We start from the raw sequence: 20,393 nt of genomic DNA, 5'->3' as shown, positions 1-20,393 counted from the left end.
TTATTTATCATGGAGAAAACTCAGCTAATCAAGCTTTATTTTCACCTCAGAATGTCATACAATGAAATTCTTGCAGCTCTTGCACATAGACATGGGATTGTCATCAGCAAGAATCATTTGCTGTGCATACTGAAGGACAACAGGCTTAGCTGACAGAAGGACAATGCACTGCCTAACTTGTTGCCACAAAATTATTAGCTTGTTCACACAAGATAAATAACTTGTGGATACAAGATACGATTGTGGTCAGAAGTTTACATACACTCATCATGTACATGAATGTCATGGCAATAGTGAACTTTTGAATTATTTCTTAGAACTGTTCTTTTTCTGGGGAAAAAAGATTGGTACACAACCCTAAATCAGAAAAAGTTAGGACGATATGTTGAAATTGAAATTAAAACTGAAAACAATGATTTAGAAATAATCTTTGCATTGCATTGCATTCAAAACAATACAGCAGCACATTATGTTATGATGATGTTACTTCAATTTTATTGATTTTCAAAATACACATTTCAATTTTGATTCTTCTAACACATTTCAAAAAAAGTTGGGACAGTAAAGGATTCATTACTTTATAATGTTGCCATTCCTTCCCACAACACTTTAAAGATGTTTAGGGACTGAAGACACCAAGTGATGTAACATTTCAGGTGTTACTTTATCCCATTCTTCCTGCAAACAGGTCTTAAGTTATGCAACAGTACGGGGTCGTTGTTGTCATATTTTTCATTTCAAAATTCTCCACACATTCTCTGTTGGGGACAGAGGGGACAGGCACCCTCTTCTTCCATAGCCATGCCTTTGTAATGTGAGCAGAATGTGGTTTTGCATTGCCTTGTTGAAATATCCCTGGAAAAGATGTTGTCTTGAAGACAGCATATATTACTCCAAAATCTCAGTGTACTTTTCTGCTTTAATGCTCCATCACAGAAGTGTAAGTTACTTTTGCCAAGGGCACTGAAACAACCCCATACCATGACACACCCTGGCTTTTGGACTTGTTGCTGGTAACAGTCTGGATGGTCCTTTGCACCTTTGGTATGAAGCACACAGCATCCATCTATGACAAAAAAGACCTGGAATATTGATTCGTCTGACCACAATACATGTTTCTACCGTGTGATGGTCTATCCCAGATGCTTCCGAGCCCAGAGAAGCTGATGGTGCTTCTGGACACAGTTAACATCAGGCTTCCTTTTTGCACAGTATATTTTTAACTGGTATTTGTATATGTAACTTTTTTGGAATGTGTTGCAGGCCATGCAGGAATGTCAGAATGGATGGATATTGAAAAATGAAATGAAGTTGACCAACAAAACATTAAATATCTTGGGTTCATACTGTCAGCAATGAAATACAAGTCAAAGTAAATTGAGAAATCACTGCTTTCTTTTTTTTAACTTGCATTTTCCATCACAACTTTTTCTGATTTGGGGTTGGACAACATGATAAAAAAAAAAAAAAAACAAGAATTTGGTGCACACGTTTGAATTTATTTTGGATTGTCTGAAATTATACATACTTGGTCAAAAATCTACATACATCAAATTAGATTATTAATTCAGTGCTGAAAGTTCCAAAATGTCTTTTAACTTCCCAAGGCCAAGGTCTCTTAACTTCCTGTTAGTGATCATGATTGACTACAGCTGGTAGCTTCTATGTGCATAACATAAAAAGGGTTTTTCCATCCATTCATTATCTATAACTGTAATCTTGTGCAGGGTCACAGGCAAGCTGGAGCCTATTCCAGCTGACTATGGGCGAGAGGCGGGGTACACCCTGGACAAGTCACTAGATCATTGCAGGGCTGACACACATAAAGACAAACAACCAGTCACACTCACATTCACACCTACGCTCAATTTAGAGCCACCAATTAGCCTAACCTGCATGTCTCTGGACTGTGGGGGAAACCAGAGCACCCAGAGGAAACTTAAAAGAGTTTTTGACAAGTACAATTAATGGAAGGTGTAGCAATTTTGCCAAGGTCTGGAAGAAGACCCAAACTGTCACCCTTAGCTGAAAGGAAATTGGGTCAGATAGTCAAGAACACTCATGGAACCACCAAAGCACAGACCTGCTATAGACCTGGAAGGTGCTGGAACACCAGTGTCACTGTTTAAATTTAAGCCTGTTTTACATTACCAAGGACTGATAGATTGCCATCCTAGAAAGAAGTCCCTACTCCAATATCCACACCTTCAAGCCTGTGTAAGTTTGCACCTGAGCACATGCAGAAAGAAAAAGCCTTCTGGAGGAATGTTTTATTGTCAGATATGACAAATATTGAGGTTTTTTGGCCACAATGACCAGAGATATGTTTGGAAGAGTCAAGATGAGGCATTCAACCCCAAGAACATTGTACCAACTGTTAAGCATGGTTAAACAAAGCCATGGATTAATGAGGAAAGAGGACTACCTCAGAATTCTTCAACATTATTTCAAACTGTCAGAACTGAATGAAACTTGGACACAACTGGGTGTTCCAACAGGACAATGACCTCAATCACATCAAAGCTGGTTGTGGAATGGATAAAGCAGGTTAAGATTAACATTAAGCAGGGAGCGCAGAAGAAGCAAACTGTAGACTGGGCCAAATTGGAAGATGAGAATGATGGTCAGAGAAATGGGCATGGGTCGGTCGATTGGCAAACAGGATATCGAAGGCAAGATGAGAAGGCGAGGTTGGGGAAAGCAAGAATACGGTAGAAAATACAAGAGGTCAGGCGGACTGTAAACGGCTCGGTATGACAGGAGAGAAAACACTGGATGATACTTCGTGTCTAGTGAGAGTGAGAGAGGATAGCCCAAGAGCATTAGCTCAAAATTGAGTCCAACCCGGAACAAATTAGTAACAAGCTGAATTTTTCAGAATATGTTCAGAATACCCTTAGGAATAACATACTAAAAGTCCTCAGGAATCCACCTTGTGCTCTCTGAGAAATTCAAGATGGCGTCCAAAATGGCCGCCGATTGGAGATTTTTCAATATCTCAGGGATAAAACATAATATAAATGCAATTAAAATGTTAAATTATATGTTCTCTCATACAAGCAATGCAAATTCACCATTGTCACACTGTTAAAATTAAAATTAACCAAGATTACAAGGTCATTAATGTGGAAATTACGTGGAATTTGATGGTTGACATGATTGACAGATTAGCTTAGTAGGCTACCTACATACATGAACATAATGTAAGACAACAATTAGACATCAATTTCCTTAATATTTAGTGCATCTTTAAGCTTTGATAAAATATTAAAGGGAAATTAAATTTGAGAACTCTATCTTCTAAAACTACAATGGCAAGCTGTTTCAGTACACTTCTTCAACATTCCGGCAACTTTCATGACAAAAAGGTCTGCCTCAATAAAAGCTCTTGCTTATAAACAATGAGTAGACAAACACTTCTCAGTGCCTCAGTTGCTTGGACCTTTGTTGTACCATCAATGAAGTAGGGAATTTATTCAAGCTTGTTTAAGGGTGGAAAAAAATTAATCTTTGAGTTTCTAGCGCCAGTCTTTACTACTAGCAATGCCAGTGTGTTCGGACAAAAAATGACTAAACTCAGCATGACCTTTTAAAAATGACTGAACTCAGCATGACCTTTTAACATGCCATTTTTCATTTTACACCACCAATTTACTTTAATTAATATTAATGTTAAATTAATATTAATGAAAATAAGTTATGACAGTCTAACCAGACATGGCAAGCGAACACATTATACACAAATATACTGTTATAATAATGTGTACATTGTTATTATATAATGTTATATAATGTTAATACACAATGTAATTAATACACACATGTTGGAATTTACTCTCCTACCCTACAAAACATATATTCTGACCTTTTAATTGCATTAATATTTTGTTTTGGGCCTGAGATATGGGCAGATCTCCATTTGGCGGCCATTTTGGATGCCATCTTGAATTTCTCAGAGAGCACAAGGGGGATTTCCGGGGACTTTTAGTATGTTATTCCTAAATGTATTCTGAACATATTCTGAAATTTTCAGCTTGTTACTAATTTGTTCCGGGTATAACCCTATTACTCCTGGGCTAGGAGTTTAAATAGCTGAGCTGATGGACAAGGAAATGAGTGGCAGGTGTAATTAATAGACAGGGGACAGAGGGTGCTGTGATTTGTGGGAAGTGTAGTTTGAAGTATCTATGTTTGGAGGCTGTTTTGAGCTTGCACTCTCAACACTGTTATTGACAGAACCCCCCTGAGGAGCTCCCTCTGGGAGCTATATTCCTTCTGGGACACTCTCTCCCCCCAGGTGCAGACTTGTTTAGGTATTGACTGTGGAACTCCTGTGTCAGGAGAAGGTCAAGAATGTCCTTAGCTCCTACCTAGCTTCGCTCCTCAGATCCATAGCCTTCCCAATCTACCAGGTAGTCCAGATGTCCCTGTCTACATCTGGAGGTTAGGATCTTGCTTACTTGGTAGATGGGTTCCCTTTCTATGTTGGGGGGGTTCTTGCGTAGGGGTATTCTCTGACAGAGGGCCTTGGATGTCTGGCTTTAGGCAGGATATGTGGAACGTGGGTGATATACAGCTGTGGGGTGGGAGTTCAAGTCTGTAGGAAACCTTGTTTATGCGATGGAGAACCTTGAATGGTCCAAAGTAGTGTGCTTGAAGTTTTTTGCAGGTGTGTGACTCCTTCGGGTCCTTTGTGGAGACCCATACCCTACTTTGTTTCTTACTCTTTCATTTGACAGTCGCCATTTTGTATCTAAACACATGTTTGAGAAGTCACGTGAGGTGTTGATAATAGTGATCACTTTCACTGGTGTCCACCATTATAGACACCCTGTGGAATTAAGTGACATTTACAACTGTTATGTATCATTTGTTGTGTAACAATGTTGAAGTAAATGAAGTACTTTAAAAAAAATAAAAGTGCTGTGATTTATAATATTTTTTTCCTGATTCATAACAGAATGGAATGCTTATAGAGTATAATCCTATTGCAATAAATAGAATTAGACCAGAATTAAATTCCTAGCATATAAAAAAATTACATGCTTGAAATATTCAGATTTTTTCTATTCCATTTAGATTTTTTTTTTGCAGTTTGTTGCAAATATCTACCACATATTACAATATCAGTAGACATTTTATATTTTTAGATGTAACAATATAAAGTTTTGGGCTGAGGAATGACATGCAACCTTTGACCTGGATTTTCATATGGTCACAATGTCAATAGCCTGTTGACTTTTCTTGGTAAACTAGAAAACTAGAATTTAATACAAACAACAATGAGTGATTAACAAAATGTCTCATCTCATCTCATCTCATCTCATCTCATCTCATCTCATCTCATCTCATCTCATCTCATTATCTCTAGCTGCTTTATCCTGTTCTACAGGGTCGCAGGCAAGCTGGAGCCTATCCGGTCTATGAAAATACTTAGAAAGTGGGTAGAAAGTGGAACAAAGATATTTTCTGACACAGGTTAAACATTATCGGTTCATTTGTTTACAAACATTAGAATTACTTCCTCATTTATGTAAGCACAGACATGGCCGTAACTACCATTGAGGACACCGAGGTCATGTCCTCGGTATTTTTTTCAGAAATTTCAAATTGGACTACGCTGAATTCGAGCAGTGACCAATGTAAAATGCAGCGTCCACATCCACATGTCATCTGTATTTCCCCCCAATAAAATTCACATTGTCTAATGTCATCTGAAATCTCTCAGCCTCTATCTCTATCGTTCCCGTGTCTAACACAGCGTCACGCGACGTAGCCTATACTAGTGTCGGCCGGGGAAGTTGGGTTTTGGATAAAACAGGCAGGGTGTAGTCTACGCTCTATCACATATGCCTACCTAACCTAACGTAGGTTAATAGTCACATAGCATTATAGGGCTTTACCCGAGTGCAAAATGAAAAAGTTGCAACAAACTAAATTAAGGTTTGGACAGCCAACAGAAGAGCAGGGAAAGAGAAGGAGGGAAGGTGAGAAAATATTGTCAGTGCAGTGGCAGACCGTTCAGCGGTGTCATGCCAACTTTCCAAGGGGAAACGTTTCATTGTCATTGCCGCTTACATTTTAGTTAGCATTTCGAGAAACATTCAAAACTACGTTGTCACAGGCAACCCTGTGCAGGGCTGAATAAACGGGCTTGTTCAAGTAAAGGCCTCTGCATGCTCGTGCGACAAGGCTTTCGCAGATAGCTTTTTGCAGACAGTTGTAATTTATTGTTGAGCGGGGATAATAGGCGTGCGCGATGTTATTCACCCGCACAACGCAAGGGGGCGCGAAGTCGCTAGGAGTAGTTGGTGGGTGTGGTTAGTGGAGTGTTTATCCTCCGGTTACTTATAATGACTAGAACTTTTTTTTTTATAATGACTAGAACTGGAGTCGTATAGATGTACGTACTTCCTCAATCAACCGCTCTTCGTGCTGCTCCATCTTCGCTCATGTTTTTAAAAATGCCAGTCGTGAAAACAAAACAAACCGGGAAAGGAGGGAAGCGGAAGTGCGTGTACAGCGGATGTAGAGTGGACCAATCAGAGCCCTCTTGTCTGTGACGCTGTCAGCGAGGCTTCTGCGGTGGTCACAATTTTTGGGAGGTGCGCGCAGAGCGTCTGCGAAGGTGGGGGGGCTACGCAGACACTGTCTGCGACGCTATCTGCGAGGACTGGGTTGTCAGCATAAATTGGCCTTAACTCTCTCTCTTTTTCTCATAACTCTCTCTCTCTACTCATACACACACAGACACACAAATACAGACACACATACACACAAATAATACACTCTCACACACTCTCTCTAATACATAGTCTTCACACAGAACTAATAGCTCTACATTCTAATGTAATTTAAGATAATGAAATGTAAATAATGCCAATACTTCAGGTAGCTGAGCAATACACTCAGTTCAGTTCAGTTTTGACTTTTATGTCAGACAAAACTCCACAGTCCTGATGGCACAGTTTTAGAATTGTTGAAGTAAATGTGTTATGAGCCAAACTTACATTACAGGCAATGGTGAGAACACTGTTTCAGAGAATGCATACAAATGGATCTCAATTCAAGACAGCCAGATAGACTGATGCCTTTACATTACTGCTCAGAATGTCTCTACACATACAGACACCCACAAATAACACACAAACTCTCTCAGTCACTCTCTCTCTCTCTCTCTCTCTCTCTCTCACACACACACACACACACACACACACACACACACACACACACACTATTATTATAAGGTGTAATACTAAAGCTTACAATTCAGCAGTTCACACCCTTTCTGTCATGTGTATGCTGCAATGTAAATAATGCCAATACTTTAGGTAACTGGTACTTTAGGTATGTATACTCAGTTCAAGAGTTCACTACTTTTCTACTTTTATGTCAGATAAAGCACCACAGTTATGGTGCCACAGTTTTAGAATTGTTAAAATAAATGTGTCCTCCACCAAATCTATCCTTGGTTTTTTATTTATTTATTTATTTATTTAAGTTGTGCCGAGGGGCCTTCGGTGCTGTCAGCCATGTTTGACCTCGGTATTTGAAAAATCCTGGCTACGGCCCTGAGCACAGACATCGATATATTTATATAAAATAGATTTTGTACTAAATATAAGTCTATGTAAAACAAAGAAATCAGCCTCTGGATATTGATAATTGTGGAATGGTGTCGATAACTGTGGACAAAAATGTCGATAATTGTGGAACGGTGTCACGTGATCTGATACGCTAAGTAATCGGGAATCAACTCTTTTTTTTTCCCCCAGTGGAAGGTTGAGTAATTATTCATGCACAATTTACACATCGAAAGTCTTTTCTACTTTTGCAATGGCCAAAAGGTCGTTAAGGTGTCGATAACTGTAGCCGATGCTCAACTGTATTGGTGAAATGTCCCAACAAACACCATCTAATTGATCAAATTTAAAAATAAATAAATAAAACCCTGCAGGTCATCAGTGTGACATGGAGGCCATTGCTATGTTTATGGTTTGTGTGTGAATATCTTTAGCAATATAATTAAGTCCAAACCCATCTTCATTATAAAGCTCTACTCTGCCATATTATTTGGTGCGGCGGTAGTATGCGGGCATGGACCGTAGCCATGGCGACCAATGGCTGCTTTCTATTTTGATACTATTTCATACAGAGCCAAAGAGTATTTTTTCCCCAGCGAGCAGCTTTAACAGCAATATATGGGGTGAAATAATGTCAAGCAGTTTGTTGCTGCTCACAATGGCGACATTAGGCGGTTACAAGACAAAACAAGACGAGTGTTGTGTTCTGGTGTGTTGTGGTGTGGTGTGGGTTTTGTTTTTTTGTCTTTTTTTTTGTCACACTTCATCGTGACTCCGGGATTAGCATGCGTAATGGCCGGGAAGGCGGGACCAACTCGGGAGGTGGAGTCCAAACTGGGCGCACGCAGGCTCGAGATCTGATTGGCTGAGCCGCATGTCAATCACAGTCTGGTTGCCTCGCCGACGTCTGTTCCATTTCAGCGACGGGAGCAGCCCAAAGCGGGTTCAGGGTCCTGATTGTTATTTTTTTTTTTCACCGATGGAAATAATCAAGATATAAAACAAAAGAAAAGGGGAAAAATCTTGACTCGTTCATTCTACGCAGAAGAAAAAGCCATTGTTGTCCTGGTAAGCTCTGATTTCTTGCCTTGTGAATGGTGCAGGGAATTTGGTCTCCCATTGAAAATGAGATGATTGAATTAAAAGCAACATCGTGGTGGAGATTTTTAGAGATCCGTTCTTTTAAGGAGATTTCATTGCACTGATCCAGCTCATCTCGAAGTCGAAATGGTGTTGATCTGAAGGGAAAATGGTGCTGAGATGCTGGATCCTCTTGCAGCACGGATTTGATGCGCAGCAGAAATGGCCTCATGTGTCAGACAATCGCGAAGAAAAAGGCCTCTGTCCCTGACTGCATGGCACTGATCGGCTGCTTTGGACATACAGAAGCCTTAGAAATCCACAGAATGTCTCCTTTTTACTAGTGCAAGTCTTATACATAAACATCTCTCTGTGTTACACTGCTTTGTGTATGTTGTGCGCGTGCATGCATTCATTGTGTGTGTGTGTGGTGGTGGTGATGATGATGACAGGTTACTTTGTGTCTACATGGGAACAGGCTGTGCTCTTATTGAGGAAAAAGCACAAGACGGGACAGGACAGGCTAGTTTCCAACACCACACCACACCACACCACACCACAGATCCTTTCCATCTGATTTAATGTTTTGTTTTGCACTCTGATCAGCTTGCTGTGATGTTGTGATGTGATGTTGTGTGTATTGGGTTGCATAATTGAAAGGCCTAGTGCTGGAGCAAAAGCAAAACATTAGTGTATAAGGATTAATTTTCAAGCTTTTTCTCTTTAGAATGCACTCTCTGAGAACAGTGTACCAACCTGTAGTGTTGGGTGATATGACAGAAATGTCACATCTCGATTCTTGAAGGCATTTCTCCGATGCACAATAATATCAGTTTGATCACAAACTGCCAGCAGTACTGTTGTGTTTCAAAAGAAAAACACAGCTGTTTGATGATTTATGTAAAGTTTACAAAAATGAAGAATATTGCATTTTTTATATTAAAAAAGATTTTAAAACTAACACTGGATGGGAGGAAAATTTTTTAATATTTAACAATTTTAAAGCGCTAGTATGAAATATAAAAAAACTAACATCAAAAAAAGATCTTAAAAGATTTATCACTTGTGCACCTTCAGTAGTTTTTATCTTGAAATGTGACTATAGTATCTCATCTCATTATCTCTAGCCGCTTTATCCTGTTCTACAGGGTCGCAGGCAAGCTGGAGCCTATCCCAGCTGACTACAGGCGAAAGGCGGGGTACACCCTGGACAAGTCGCCAGGTCATCACAGGGCTGACACATAGACAACCATTCACACTCACATTCACACCTATGGTCAATTTAGGCCAAGTTTACATTAGACCGTATCTGTCTCGTTTTCTTCGCGGATGCACTGTCCGTTTACATTAAAACACCTGGAAACGCCGGGAAACAGGAATCCGCCAGAGTCCACGTATTCAATCTAGATCGTGTCTGATCCAGTGCTGTGTAAACATTGAGAATACGCGGATACGCTGTGCTGAGCTCTAGCTGGCGTCGTCATTGGACAACGTCACTGTGACATCCACCTTCCTGATTCGCTGGCGTTGGTCATGTGACGCGACTGCTGAAAAACGGCGCGGACTTCCGCCTTGTATCACCTTTCATTAAAGAGTATAAAAGTATGAAAATACTGCAAATACTGATGCAAATACTGCCCATTGTGTAGTTATGATGGTCTTTAGGCTTGTCATCCTTCCACTTGCAAGTGGTAAGTGACTTGCGCACAGCGGCTCAGTCCCGAATCACTGCTCGTGCACTACACTCGCGCGCTCTGTGAGCTGGGCAGGGCCGGAGTGCGCACCCTCTAGAGGGCACTCGCTGTTCAGGGCGGAGTGATTTGGAGCACAGCCGCTGAGGTGGAAGCGATGAGCCGCACTGACACATTTCAACTTACGTGCCGAATTAGTCATGTGATTAGTGTATCCGTGTATTGGCGTTGCTGTGTGCACGCTAATCGTGTATTGGCGTTGCTGTGTGCATGCTAATCGTTTTTAAAAACGTTAATCTGATGATACGCTGATACGGTCTAATGTAAACCCCACCTTAGAGTCACCAGTTAACCTAACCTGCATGTCTTTGGACTGTGGGGGAAACCGGAGCACCCGGAGGAAACCCACGCGGACACGGGGAGAACATGCAAACTCCGCACAGAAAGGCCCTCGCCGGCCACGGGGCTCGAGCCTGGACCTTCTTGCTGTGAGGCGACAGCGCTAACCACTACACCACCATGCCGCCCCACAAAAATCACACATCATAAAAAAATTCTTTGGTTGTAAGTTTAGATGGTCTAAGAGTGTACAGTGTAACAGTATTTAGTGACAGTGTGATGCTATTTAGTACCAACATAACAGTATTCACCATTTTGATTAAAATCTCGCCATCTAAAAGCCGCCAACAGGAGGACGGCATAAAATTATGCAAACATCATGGGACGGCTACGTATACACTAGAGGCGATGACACAATGTCAACGAAAAGATGAGGGGGGGAAAAGAGATCCTTATTACCGCAAGCTCACTTTGAAGAATGTTTTTGTTTATGCGAAACTGTTTTGTTTTGTGCACACGCCCAGATCACACTGATTGATGAAGTAAGCAGAACTTCATCACTAACCGGCATTTCAAGTATGTTTCAATCGTAGATCTATCTTTAGAGGATCTTCATTGTGTACTCTGATATGGGCAAGTAATAATCTTGAAAAGCCACTGAAATTAATCACACAGTATAAAACCAATTTAAGGCTTTGAATGTACACAACATACACCTTTTTAAGTAAAAGATACACAGGGCTACTAAAGGTACCAAGGAATGGTAGCGTTTAGTACCTTCCTTTCTGTGAGTCTAAAGGAGTTCACTCATAAGGATGATAAAAACTTAACAGCAATCATGTGCAAAAAGAAAAGAAAAAGCATGTTACCATTTTTACAGCCAAATTAAAAAGCGTGTTTTTTTTTTTTTTTATGAGATGAAGTATGTCAGAGCCGGTTATTTAGTCCTGTGGAGTGCAAATTAAAGTTTTGATTTACATGCTGTAATTTTGTACTTTTAGATACAAGCACAGAGAACATCCTGCACTCACATCACAGCCCGTGCCGTTCTACCATACAGCAAAAGCTTTAAATTTAGCCCCTCGTTATTCCTACCTAACCTCATGAACCATAAACCATTTTTAGATTCTCATTTGAAAGAAGCAGAAAATCTGATGATAAAAAATAGATTAAATTATAGTTGACATCTGACAAAAATGGGGAGAAAATAAATCATAATAATAATTTTTTGGAAGTTAAAATGGAAGTGGTCCTAAAAAAACCCATTCGAGTCGTTCTATAAAAGTTTTCATCTGCACACAGGCTATTGTGAAGGACACTTGAAAAAAAACTATTTGTTTAAAATGTATTTTACCTTTGCATACATAATTATAAATGTGATTCCGAACACTAAATTGTATCGGACATCTGAGGATGTGCAAATTCTTCAATTAAAAATTCTCGAGGAAAATAAATCCATGTATAATCATAATTATTATTATTATTATTATTATGGCGGCACGGTGGTGTAGTGGTTAGCGCTGTCGCCTCACAGCAAGAAGGTCCGGGTTCGAGCCCCGTGGCCGGCGAGGGCCTTTCTGTGCGGAGTTTGCATGTTCTCCCCGTGTCCGCGTGGGTTTCCTCCAGGTGCTCCGGTTTCCCCCACAGTCCAAAGACATGCAGGTTAGGTTAACTGGTGACTCTAAATTGACCGTAGGTGTGAATGTGAGTGTGAATGGTTGTCTGTGTCTATGTGTCAGCCCTGTGATGACCTGGCGACTTGTCCAGGGTGTACCCCGCCTTTCGCCCGTAGTCAGCTGGGATAGGCTCCAGCTTGCCTGCAACCCTGTAGAACAGGATAAAGCGGCTAGAGATAATGAGATGAGATTAGATTATTATTATGAGCAAGTTTCTATCCACATTTCACATAAACTGTCATCTAGTGTGACCTCACATCTGTCACAGAGTTCACATTGTCACATATATTTCAGAGATCACAAGAATTTGTACTTCATTTTTAGCTTGAACTTTTTAAAGGACACAAACCTCTAGAAAACAGTTGTCATGATTACGTATGTTCATTACAGTAACAAAGCAGAATATTTTGCATATTTATTAAGTTGAAAATACTTTTAAGAAAAGAATACAGATTTTCTACAACAGCTACTACTACTACTACTATAAATGACCATTAAACCAGAATTCATTATTAGTTGAACTTTTGTGGAAGTGAAGCCCTGTCCACATGTATACAGCTATTTTTAAAAACATAGTTTTTACCTCTATGTTGTAAAAAAATAAAAAAGACTGTCAATATTAACAGTGATATTTTCAATCTTGTAAATATCTCTGTCCACTTTGAAAAATCAAAAGGCCCAGAAGGTTGTGATGGTACAGTATGTTGAAAACACCTCAGGAATGGTGTTATGACCAAAAAATATTGAGCTATAGAGAAGTTGAAATGTGGAAAAACACCCAAACTACAAAAAATAACAAATACAAGGATTCATATGTGTTGATTAATTATGGTCTGGAACAATTACTTAAGGTTACACTTGAATATTTAACAATTATTTGCCAAAGGCTCAGTGAGTATCAGTGAATAATAATCGAGTTGAAGTTATTATTCACCGATGTTCAGAGTCTGAGACGGATAATTGTTTTGGTATAAATACACAGGTGATTTATTTTTTAAAAAATCATAAAATTATTTAATTTAAACTTTAAAAGTGGCACGCGAATGTATAAAGGTGTGGCACAGACTTGTCACTTATCTGTGCCAAGCCATGTATTTTATCTATTTCAAAACAAAGTAAATCACAATTCCACCTTGCCTTTGAATAGTTTTAGACCAAACTTTGGAGCATCTTTAGTGCTTTTAGGAACAACATTTTTTTTCATAATTTGTAATTCTTCCTCACTTATGGAGATGAAGCGTTTGGCTGCCATTTTGCCAAGTTGCTTAAGGTGATTATCGAAAAATAGTCCGAATCTCTTGACCAATCAGCACGCGTGATTGTCTATAATCACCTGTGTATTTATACTAAAACTCATTAACTGTCAGCGTGTAATATTAAAACAAAATTATATTCATCTGCAAACACTTTATCAAATAAGAAATTACAGACTACAAAAGTCACAACCTGATCAGCAGCGTGATAAATGGCGTCCTCATGCATTCATAGCACACGCAAAACCATAATTGGCCTGCAGAGGTTGATATTGACATCAACATTTTCAAAAACGTATGAAAACAATTTTCTGATTTCTTCGCAAAGCTTTATTTTAACTGACACAAAGCATTATTTTCTTTTGAACAGGAACCCAAAACAGAGAGAAAACAATGTTGTTTCTGGGCGTCGCCTAAAAATACAAACATCATCTGTATTTTTCATTTCAGAACCATCACAGATCTATGGATTGTTATTTGGTGCTGTACGTTTGGTACATATCTGTGTAGAACACGATACTATTACAATATGGTGTTAATATTACAATTAACTGCTTCATGTGCTTTAACATGAGTATCTTGGGTCTTGAGTATGTTTATAATACTGTCCTATGTTATAATGTGCAAATTGCACATTAAAATCAATATACAATGGTGCTTGAAAGTTTGTGAACCCTTTAGAATTTTCTATATTTCTGCATAAATATGACCTAAAACATCATCAGATTTTCACACAAGTCCTAAAAGTAGATAAAGAGAACCCAGTTAAACAAATGAGACAAAAATATTATACTTGGTCATTTATTTATTGAGGAAAATGATCCAATATTACATATCTGTGAGTGGCAAAAGTATGTGACCCTCTAGGATTAGCAGTTAATTTGAAGGTGAAATTTGAGTCAGGTGTTTTCAATCGATGGGATGACAATCAGGTGTGAGTGGGCACTCTGCTTTATTTAAAGAACAGAGATCTATCAAAGTCTGATCTTCACAACACATGTTTGTGGAAGTGTATCATGGCATGAACAAAGGAGATTTCTGAGGACCTCAGAAAAAGCGTTGTTGATGCTCATCAGGCTGGAAAAGGTTATAAAACCATCTCTAAAGAGTTTGGACTCCACCAATCCACAGTCAGACAGACTGTGTACAAATGGAGGAAATTCAAGACCATTGTTACCCTTCCCAGGAGTGGTTGACCAACAAAGATCACTCCAAGAGCAAGGCGTATAATAGTCGGCGAGGTCACAAAGGACCCCAGGGTAACTTCTAAGCAACTGAAGGCCTCTCTCACATTGGCTAATATTCATGAGTCCACCATCAGGAGAACACTGAACAACAGTGGTGTGCATGGCAGGATTGCAAGGAGAAAGCCACTGCTCTCCAAAAAGAACATTGCTGCTCGTCTGCAGTTTGCTAAAGATCACATAGACAAGCCAGAAGGCTATTGGAATGTTTTGTGGATGGATGAGACCAAAATAGAACTTTTTGGTTTAAATGAGAAGCGTTATGTTTGGAGAAAGGAAAACACTGCATTCCACCATAAGAACCTTATTCCATCTGTGAAACATGGTGGTGGTAGTATCATGGTTTGGGCCTGTTTTGCTGCATCTGGGCCAGGATGACTTGCTATCATTGATGGAACAATGAATTCTGAATTATACCAGCGAATTCTAAAGGAAAATGTCAGGACATCTGTCCATGAACTGAATCTCAAGAGAAGGTGGGTCATGCAGCAAGACAACGACCCTAAGTACACAAGTTGTTCTACCAAAGAATGGTTCAAGAAGAATAAAGTTAATGTTTTGGAATGGCCAAGTCAATGTCCTGACCTTAATCCAATCGAAATGCTGTGGAAGGACCTGAAGCGAGCAGTTCATGTAAGGAAACCCACCAACATCCCAGAGTTGAAGCTGTTCTGTATGGAAGAATGGGCTAAAATTCCTCCAAGCCAGTGTGCAGGACTGATCAACAGTTACCAGAAATGTTTAGTTGCAGTTATTGCTGCACAAGGGTGTCACACCAGATACTGAAAGCAAAGGTTCACATACTTTTGCCACTCACAGATATGTAATATTTGATAATTTTCCTCAATAAATACACCTACAACAACACCACAGATCTCCAGGAGTACACAGAGACCGTCACTGCCTACATGAGGAAGTGCATGGACGACGTTATAGTCACCAGAACCATGTCTATTCGGGCCAATCAGAAGCCATGGCTGACAGGGGAAGTCCACAGGCTCCTGAGGGCTCGGAACGCTGCCTTCAGAGCTGGGGATGAGGTGGGCCTGAGGACAGCTAGGGCCAACCTGTCACGAGGCATCAGGGTGGCCAAGAGACAGTATTCCAGGAACATTGCAGTCTACTTCAACGACAACAGAGACACCAGGAACCTGTGGCGGGGGATTCAGACCATCACAGACTACAAGCCCTCGCCGCAGACCTGTGATAACTCCACCTCTCTGCTGAATCAGTTGAATGACTTCTTTGCTCGCTTTGAGGCAGACAACAGCACCACGGCACAGAAGACCCCACCACCTCCTGGTGACCAGGTGTTGATGCTGTCCCCAGACAGCGTGAGGAGAGCTCTCAGGACGACAAATGCACAGAAAGCCCTGGGTCCTGATAACATTCCTGGTCGTGTCCTGAGAGACTGTGCTGAGGAGCTCACAGATGTCTTTACAGACATCTTCAACATCTCGTTGAGCCAGGCTGTTGTCCCCATGTGCCTCAAAGCCACCACCATCATCCCGGTCCCGAAGAAACCATCTCCCTCCTGCTTCAATGACTACCGCCCTGTCGCACTCACTCCCATCCTCATGAAGTGCTTCGAGCGGTTAGTCATGCGGCATATCAAGTCTGCCCTCCCCCCCGCCCTGGACCCTTTCCAGTTTGCATATCAGTCCAACCATTCGACCGATGACGCCATCTCCACTGCCCTCCACTCAGCCCTCACCCACCTGGAGACAAAAGACTCATATGTCAGAATGCTGTTCATAGACTTTAGCTCAGCATTCAACACAATCATTCCTCAGCAGCTCATTCATAAACTGGACCAGCTGGGACTCAACACCTCCCTGTGCAACTGGCTGCTCGACTTCCTGACGGGGAGACCACAGGCTGTACGGGTCGGCAGCAACTCCTCCAGCACCATCACATTGAACACGGGGGCCCCCCAAGGATGTGCTGAGCCCCCTCCTCTTCACTCTGCTGACCCACGACTGCACACGAACATCCAGCTCTAATCTCTTCATTAAGTTTGCGGATGACACGACTGTGGTGGGTCTCATCAACAATGGCGATGAGACAATCTACAGGAGTGAGGTGAGCCACTTGGCCATGTGGTGCAAGGACAACAATCTCCGCCTGAATGTAGAGAAGATGAAGGAGATTTTTGTGGACTTCAGGAGAGTGCACACCCAGCATGCTCCACTGTCTATTGACGGTGCTGCAGTGGAGAGGGTGAGCAGTACCAGGTTTCTGGGTGTGCACATCTCTGAAGACCTGTCCTGGAGCAACAACACCGGATCACTGGCCAAAAACGCCCAACAGCATCTGTACTTCCTCCACAAACTGAGGAGAGCAAGAGTCCCGGCCCCCATCATGCACACATTCTACAGAGGCACCATCGAGAACATCCTGACCAGCTGCATCACCGTGTGGTACGGCGCCTGCACCGTGTCCTGCTGCAAGACTCTGCAGCGCATCATGAGAGCAGCTGAGAGGATCATTGGTGTCTCTCTCCCTTCTCTTATGGATATCTATAACTCCCGCCTCACCTGCAAAGCCATCAGGATTGCAGGTGACCCCACCCACCCATCTCACAGCCTCTTCAGTCTGCTGCCGTTGGGGAGGAGACTGCGGAGTCTCCGGGCCAAAACCAGCAGGCTCAAGGACAGTTTCTTTCACCAGGCGGTCAGGAGGCTCAACTCCCTCCCTGTTCTGCCCCTCCTTCCCCCTCTGCCACAGATTCTGCCCGCACACCCCCCTGCCCCCCCTTCAGCATCTGACATGTCACCCTCACAGTTCCCCCCCCCCAACACACACACACACACACACACACTCAACGTTCATTAACACACTGAACTCAGGGACTGCACATTTCACTTTACTTCGCTCATTTGCACTATTCCGCACTACCTCACCTTAACAGCTGTTAATTTATTGTTTATACTGCTTATTTCATGTTTACCTGCTATACCTCAACTGCCCTTGACTGTTTATTTGCTCCAAGTTATGTGTGTGTGTGTGTGTTTAGTCTATGTCTAGTTCTTATCTAGAGTGTTTATACTGTTTATATTGTTTATTTCAATTATTCTGTTTTATTTATTGCATTGCCTGTTTGCACCGTGGGTCAGAGAGGACTGAAATTTCATCTGTGCTGTATGTCGAGCATGTATAGCATATTTGACAATAAAGTTGACTTGACTAAATGACCAAGTATAATATTTTTGTCTCATTTGTTTAACTGGGTTCTCTTTATCTACTTTTAGGACATGTGTGAAAATCTGATGATGTTTTAGATCATATTTATGCAGAAATATAGACAATTCTAAAGTGTTCACAAACTTTCAAGCAACACTGTACACTCACTGGCCACTTTAACAGGAACTTGTTCTTGATTCTAAGGTTGCTGTTCTTGGTTGGCAGGAGTGGAACCCAATGTGGTCTTCTGCTGTTGCATGCTGAGATGCTTTTCTGCTCACCACAGTTGTAAAGAGTTGCTATAGCCTTCCTGGCAGCTTGAACCAATCTGTCCATTTTCCTCTGACCTCTCTTATCAACTAGCCGTTTCCACCCACAGAACCGTCGCTCATTCAGGGTTGTTGTGTGTGTTTTTTTTTGTTTGTTTTTTCCCACCACACCATTGTGTGTAAACTCTAGAGACTGTTGTGTGTGAAAACCCCTGGAGCTCAGCAGTTTCTAAAATACTCAAACCAGTCCATCTGGCACCAACACCCATGCCACAATGAAAGTCACATTTTGAGATCACAGTTTTCCCCATTCTCATGTTTGAAGTGAACATTAACTGACGCTCTTGATTTGTATCTGCCTGATTTTGTGCATCGTGCTGCTGTCAAGGGATTGTCTGATTAGATACCTGCATAAAACAGCAGGTGGATGGGTCTTCCTAATAAAGTGGCCAGTGAGTGTATGTATCTTTTTTACACTTGTCCTACTTTTTTTTTCAAATGATCATTGAAATGTGGCTGTTTTGCTGATAATTTGTTAACAAACCTCAAAAATATTCAGATACAAAATATGTCAAGTAAAAATGTCCGAGTATATTAAGATATAGTATTTTGCCATATTACCCGCATGAACATAAAGAATAAACATGCCCACTCTTATTTTCCCTCTCAGGCCTGGTTTTCAGAGGAGCCACTCGTAGATGTTCTTACTCCATCTTTAATTGAATGGAATGCAAATACTCGGCTGTGGTGCCCCAGTGCTTGCCGCGGTATGTCTTATAGACATCTGTTTGCGTTTTCTTGCTGTGTGTATGTGTCACTTTTCCAGCCTTCAGTTCCATCAGTGCTGCTCTGGAGTCTCAGAGACGGCGCCTTAAAGTTCAATGCTACAGTAGTAGTACTAGAGTCATAGCAAAGCCTGCTATTGTGTGCTAAATTCATAACTTGGAAGTGTTCTCAAAGAACGTGACAGAGTGATGGTGTTCCCAACCTCGCCCATGTGGTTTATTCATACAGGAACCAAAGGCAGAAAAGTACAGCCATTTATTTGGTTTGTTAAGATGGAGGCTGGACAAAGACTGCTGTTACATTTACAGTTAAAAACATATTTCTACAATACAGTATTTCCTAGATATCGTATTTTAATTTATTTTGGAGTTTCAACGTTGTACCCGGAGCACTAGATCTTATTTTTCACTCTGATTCACTGAGATAAATTGTCTTCAAGCATGCTGCCATTATGCCTACGGTTTAGCATAACTTACACTGAGCAGGCTCTGTTATTATGAAGGATGTCACTATTGTGTCTGGACAGAGTGATGTTTATTGCCAGAAATGAACTAAATGTGAATTTAATGCTTTAAACCACCAGAAGTTTTGAGTCCATTTACATTCCTGACTCCTGTAACTACATACATTTACTGTTAGCTTTACTGTAGCTACTGAATGCTGTAAAATGAATACCTGAATAATAATCCTAGGTACTGAATATATTTAGGAGCATAAAATAGAGAAAATCACAGTAAAAGTGCTGTTATTTCTATATGAATTTTACGCATTAAAGGTAGACTGCCTTTCAGATTTTTCAAGTGTAGGTCATAAAAATAATTTTCCCTGACACCCAATTATTTTTGTTTAGTGGATCGAAAGCTACTGAATTCAAATCATAGACTTCCAGTTTTATTAGTTTTTTTTTTAATAGAACAATTAATGAATTTAGGGCTACATGGCCCTAAATTCTCCACTATTTTTTCCTGCTTCACCATGACCCAAGTCAAGATCCTATGTCATGCATCATGTGGTTGCCTTTCCCCGTTCGCGCAAGGCATTGTGGGATACAAATTTGAAACGGGAGAGGAAAATCTATGGCGCGAGTGTGCGAATGAAACGTGAAAAATGTACTACAGTAACGGAAAGTGAGAAGAAAAAAACGTTATGTTGTGAAGGAAAGGAAACACAGGACCAAACTAATGAATATCAGCGGTCAGCAAGCACCTCGGTGTGATCAGCTGTTCGTTTAGCGACAGAACGATGTAACTGTCAGTGCACGGAAAGGGAAACCTGTAGATGGCAGTAAT

The 20,393-nt window shown here is 40.9% G+C and overlaps 1 protein-coding gene across 3 annotated transcripts in view; it reads left to right on the top strand.

Moving 5' to 3' along the window:
* Window positions 1-8,482: 8,482 nt before the first annotated feature.
* Window positions 8,483-20,393, top strand: part of fyna (FYN proto-oncogene, Src family tyrosine kinase a) — a 71,768-nt gene continuing 59,857 nt past the window's right edge. The window contains exons 1-2 of one of the 3 annotated variants that reach the window (XM_060933688.1): window positions 8,483-8,651; window positions 18,989-19,085. The gene's annotated coding sequence lies outside the window, so the exon portion shown is untranslated. Of the gene's footprint in view, window positions 8,652-18,211; window positions 18,777-18,988; window positions 19,086-20,393 lie in introns of those variants that run through there. The other 2 variants (XM_060933689.1, XM_060933690.1) reach the window with 2 other exon arrangements.

The sequence above is a fragment of the Neoarius graeffei genome, chromosome 11 (genome assembly GCF_027579695.1).
Source record: "Neoarius graeffei isolate fNeoGra1 chromosome 11, fNeoGra1.pri, whole genome shotgun sequence".
Taxonomy (NCBI): Eukaryota; Metazoa; Chordata; class Actinopteri; order Siluriformes; family Ariidae; genus Neoarius; species Neoarius graeffei.
The sequence above is the reverse complement of the archived record's forward strand: the minus strand, read 5'-3'. Positions and strand labels throughout refer to the sequence as shown.